Source organism: Brassica napus, chromosome C4 (genome assembly GCF_020379485.1).
Source record: "Brassica napus cultivar Da-Ae chromosome C4, Da-Ae, whole genome shotgun sequence".
NCBI lineage: Eukaryota > Viridiplantae > Streptophyta > Magnoliopsida > Brassicales > Brassicaceae > Brassica > Brassica napus.
Window position 1 is genome coordinate 12,540,534 of NC_063447.1, and position 6,000 is coordinate 12,546,533.

Sequence of the window (6,000 nt, forward strand, 5' to 3'; positions counted from 1 at the left end):
AATAAAAGCTACGGAATTACCTAATATGATTTACATATATACGGGAATTAATGATTATGAATAATAAAGATTTGATAACAATTTTTGCATCCTTCTTCATTTTTGTTTAAATTTATATTATTAAAAAAACTTAAACAATCACATTAACCATATAATAAAAAAATTAGATTTTTTCTTATATGTTATATTTTGAATTTTTTAAAATGACTTTAAATTACAAAAATGAGGAAACCTTTATATGTTATATTTTTTTAAACGACTTTAAAATACAAAAATGAGGACACCATATATGTTATATTTTTCTTATATGTTAGAATTTTCTTATATGTTATATTTTGATTTTTTTTAAAAAGACTTTAAATTACAAAAATGTAAGTTTTCCTTAAGTATACGACTAAAAACATTAAAATGACATGTATCAATTCGATGGTTGATTTGAAAGCTTTCAAAACCATATAGAAGATAAAAGTCAAAATAATTCAACTGTGAAAACAATACTGTTCAGTTTGTTCAAGAATGTGTTCGCTGAAAAAAAATAAGGTTTTTATGTCATATTTTGTTTAATGTCCACTAGAGAACATTATATTAACCTAAAATATAAGAAGTGTGTATTCTTTCCTTAAATAAAAGCTACAGAATTACCTAATATGATTTACATATATATGACAATTAATGATTATGAATAATAAAGATTTGATAACAATTTTTGCATCCTTCTTCATTTTTGTTTAATTTTATATTATTAAAAAAATAAACAATCACATTAACCATATAATAAAAAATTAGATTTTTTCTTATATGTTATATTTTGAATTTTTTAAAATGACTTTAAATTACATAAATGAGGAAACCTTATATGTTATTTTTTTTTAAAAACGACTTTAAAATACAAAAATGAGGACACCTTATATGTTAGATTTTTTCTTATATGTTATATTTTGAATTTTTTAAAACAACTTTAAATTACAAAAATGTAAGTTTTCCTTAAGTATACGACTAAAAACATTAAAATGACATGTATCATTTCGATGGTTGATTTGAAAGCTTTCAAAACCATATGTAAGTTAAAAGTCAAAATAATTCAACTGTGAAAACAATACTATTCACTTTTTCAAAATTGTGTTCGAGGAAAAAATAAGGTTTTTATGTCATAATTTGTTTAATGTCCACTAGAGAACATTATATTAACCTAAAATATAAGAAGTGTGTATTCGTTCTCTAAATAAAAGCTACGAAATTACCTAATATGATTTACATATATATATGACAATTAATGATTATGAATAATAAAGATTTGATAACAATTTTTGCATCCTTCTTCATTTTTGTTTAATTTTATATTATTAAAAAAATAAACAATCACATTAACCATATAATAAAAAATTAGATTTTTTCTTATATGTTATATTTTGAATTTTTTAAAATGACTTTAAATTACAAAAATGAGGAAACCTTATATGTTATTTTTTTTTTAAAACGACTTTAAAATACAAAAATGAGGACACCTTATATGTTAGATTTTTTCTTATATGTTATATTTTGAATTTTTTAAAACAACTTTAAATTACAAAAATGTAAGTTTTCCTTAAGTTTACGACTAAAAACATTAAAATGACATGTATCAATTCGATGGTTGATTTGAAAGCTTTCAAAACCATATGGAAGATAAAAGTCAAAATAATTCAACTGTGAACAATACTGTTCACTTTTTTCAAGAATGTGTTTGATGAAAAAAATAAGGTTTTTATATTATAATTTGTTTAATGTCCAATCCGATCAACCCATGATGTATTAATTATAGTTTTGTTCCATTATTTTTAATAAAAATTTATCCGATCCATCGGAAAACAATTATATAATAACAACAAAAAATATTATATATATATAAATAAAATGATCACATATATAAAAAACTATCGATAATATATATATAAATAAACTCACCCTGCGCAAGGCGCAGGTCTTATCCTAGTTTGAAGTATAATAAAATATATATGAATCACTGGTTTAACAAAAATGTTTAGACGAATGGGAGTAAAAATATATGAATCACTGGTTTAAAATAAATGTTTAGATCGAGATCTTGGACCTTCCATATCATATCATACCAGCAAAGACATCCATAACCAGCAAAGTAATATTTTCACTTAATTGTTCCAACTGAATCAATTTTCTTCTTCTTTTAAAAAAAAAAAAACACAAATCAACTTTCTTCTAACCATTTAAAACAAATGACATTTACTCTTCAATTCATATGACTTTTATGTACTTGTAATATTTAATGCTTGTGATTTTTTATGTACTCTGGAATATTTATATACACTTTTTTTTGTCAAATATATCTATATATATGTACACTTGAGTTTTCATCTTTTCTAAGTAACAGCTTCTATTCGAAAGAGAAGAAAACGCCATCCTTTTTTCCATGGCTGAGAAACCAAAACAAAAACATTCAATGAAAGCTTCATGTTCTAGATATCAGTAGGACGTGAGTTTTGTAAAAGTTTACCTTTGCTATAGATCCTTTTTCATATAGCCTATTTGAAATCAGACCACGTTTTGCTATCATCCGCTGATTACAGATTCTACGATGACTCTTTCTGCTACCATCTCCACAAAACACTCATTCATAGCTGGTATCTGATGTACAGAAAAGTGTAGTGTTATTTTATGAACCTCCCTACCCAAACAAAAACAAAAAATGACATGAACTTGTAGTGTTATTACCTCTGACGTACTGAGAGTGAGATTGGTTAGTTTAATAAACTTGTGATATTTCTTTGCTGGTGTCTCTTCCTCGAGCTTTTACTGTTTTCTTTACAACCTTGGCTTAAACTTGTCTTTTCACTACTACCATCGTGCTGCTCTCTCAACGTAGTAGTTGCTGTCGAATGACTTTGCTGACCTATGTTAAAATCCGCCCTTGGCATTAATATCAACATGACCAACTCCGACAGGCTAAGCTTTCTGATTCTTGGAGACTTCGGACATCAACAACAACCCAATTCGTGGTACCATTGTTTGTTTCTAAAGGTTAGCACCAACAATCATGCTCTTTTTATCTTGATTTGCCTGATAAAATTTCAACCACGAAACAAAGTGTTACCAAACTTAAAACCCTGAGAATTTGTTAGCAAACAAAACAGAGGATGCTTATAGAAACAATAATGACACCTTGGTAACACATATAGTCTTTCCATGGAGCTTATGTAAAGAACCTTAATTGCCTGCAAATGTAAAGAAAAGTTTACCATTGTGTAGATAAAGACGTTTAAACACTTGGAAAAGAGAAAGACTTACATAGTCAGCGTCTTCCTCCCTAAGGAACTCAATGAATCCATAACCTTGATGAAGACTCGTCACCCTATTCTTCGGAACATAGACATTAACTGATGAAATCCAAAAACAAACAGAGGAGCGTAATTTCAGATGAAGACCAGCTCTTTTAAGTATAACCAAAAACCATTAACAGAGAAGAAACTGAGCGAAGATTATCCATACGAACCAATGGCCATTTACCAACATGGCCTGCTTGTATTAACAATACCCAAAGCAATTCTTCAGATGGCTAGAATTAACAGAGAAGAGAAACTGAAAAACACACACTAAATATCCCAAATTAATCTGAAACCTAAAGTTGGTGAGAGAGAGCAAGAGAAAGGAGAAGAACCTTGGGGTAAACAGTAGCTTCATGGTTCTTCTCAGCGGAGTTATGGGTGGGTTGCGACTGATCCAATCATGAAGTTTCTCTTGAGCGGAGGTAAACATATCCAAAGATATAAAAAACCGCAAGAGCAACAGCAAACTTTGAATCAGTAGGTAACGAAGTCGTCAATTTCTGAACCAAAACCTCTTGCATCATTCCCCTTTTCTTCTTCTCCAAAGCTAATACATGCACACCATGAACCATATCCAAAGTCAGTGTTTGATCCAAGTGGTCATGCGTCCCTTCATATGTAGCCACCAGTACAGATGGTTCCTATGCGCTGCATTGCACCTGAACAACACCAACTTAAGCCAAAGATTATCATAAGACAGGTGAAGAAGCAGAGATATACAAATGAAAACTAAACCCATATTTTACTGTCTGTAAAGTAATTCGACAACATTACACTATTTAGTTCTTATGCGTCCATTGCAAACATAAACATCAATACCACAAAATACTTACCAAGCTTGTGTCAGAAGTATCACTATCAATAGAGTAAGACTCTGCTCCATTCAAAAAAAATGTGTGCACAACCTTATATAAGATTTAAAGGGAATCAGCAACACACCAGAAACAAAGGTCCTTTAGCACCTTCTTCAATCTCCATATAATATGTGCTCCCATTGTGAGCTCGAACAGTTTTATAGCCCACAGGATAAGGGAAACGATCTTTTCCCTGATGAAAAAAGAAAAAGCTAATTAAACAAAAATCTACACAGTCATTAGTTGTTGTTAACACAAAATCGACAAGTTGATAAGTTTGCTTCTCTTCTTAGATCCCAATCTACACCCTCAGCTTAAGGATTTAGCCTCTAGTGTTCATCGGTCCTGATAGTGAAAAGTTCTCTAACTCATTCCCTTTACTCAAAATTCATTGTTTATTAATCATAGCCAATAGGGTCTCTACTAACATTGCCAACTTTCACATTTTATGTAAACCGAATACTTGGTTATGATCCTTTGGAAAATACTGGTTATAAACTGAATCCGGGTTAATGAAAACCGGTATACACCAGGCTAAAATCGAATCCAAGGTTGATCTCCGTGTAGGTGGTGTTGTAAACAAAATATGGAATCTTGACCGGATCACCACACAATCCGTACTTGATGCATCACATACTGATTCACAGTTAAGAAAATTGAATCTTCCATCTTACGCAAGGCACTCTCATGTATTGGGGTTAGAGATGGCAATTCAGGGGCTTGCCCGCGGGCCTGGCCCGGAAATGCCCACTGCGGGGCGGGATTGGGTAAAGATATTGTGGCCCGTTTAGTTGCGGGTCTCGTGGGACAGGACCGTGATGGTACTGGGCCGAAGCGGGACGGGCCCAAAGCGGGATGCGGGAAAACATTGAGGCCCGCTACACTTTTCTCGTTTGTCTCTTTGGTGATTAACCGAGATAACAGAGTAAACGGTCAACAGGTGATGACGATAGCGATTCTTGCTCTCTGTGTTTCTTCTTCTTCGATCATACAGTAGATCGACTTGCATGTCCAGAGGTATTTAGCTCGTGCCTCTCTGTTTACACGATTTTAGATTTCTGTTCGTCCTTTCAAAGGTAAGTAATCTTCTTCATAGGTAAGTAATCTTCTTCATAGGTATTTAGCTCGTCCCTTCATAATGAAGGTAAGTAATCTTCTTCCTTGTTCTGTCTCTCTCCCTGCGAATGTGTTCTGTGAATCTTCTTAGTTGGATTATGTCTCTCTGCGAAAGTATTTTTTCCTAACAGTGTAATGATATATATATATATATATATTGTGTTGTTCTGTTTTGTTTATGTATTAGATGGCTTGGTTGTATAAGCGTTTCTCTCTTTTTGTTCTGCTTACTCTCGGTTGCTAGTTATTAATTAAAAAATTCAACACAACTTTACTCTTGGTCGTTTCTGCATTGTTCTGTTTTTGTTTCGGTATTGATATATATTGTGTCGTTCTTCTTTTGTTTCTGTATTAGATGGATTTGTTGTTTCTTAAGTATTGTTCTGTTTTTGATTCTTGTTGATAACACGGTTCAAGCACTCTTGTTATCTTGTTTGATAACAGACTGCTCTTCTTTTTTATTAAATATCGCTTACACTTGTTTTGTTTTTCATGCATGATCATGAATTCATGCGTCGATACTTGTTTGATGGAGTGATGTTGGACAAGGAGAGGAGAGACTGACATTATTCCCTTCTGCCTTCTGGTTGCTTCAGGACTTGAGGTAAGACTTTGTTCCAACGTTTAATAGGTAGTATTGTGGTTTGAATTCCCTTTAGTAACCAATGCTTGTAACAAACGTGTAATGCTTG

At 31.7% G+C, this 6,000-nt stretch overlaps 1 long non-coding RNA gene across 1 annotated transcript; it reads right to left on the reverse strand.

Moving 5' to 3' along the window:
- Nucleotides 1-2,275: 2,275 nt before the first annotated feature.
- LOC125585318 lies at nt 2,276-2,675 on the reverse strand. The gene is made up of 2 exons (XR_007322231.1): nt 2,510-2,675; nt 2,276-2,429 (listed from the first exon to the last, which is right to left on the reverse strand). It is a non-coding gene; the product is annotated as an uncharacterized LOC125585318 (long non-coding RNA).
- Between the last annotated feature and the right edge of the window lie 3,325 nt (nt 2,676-6,000).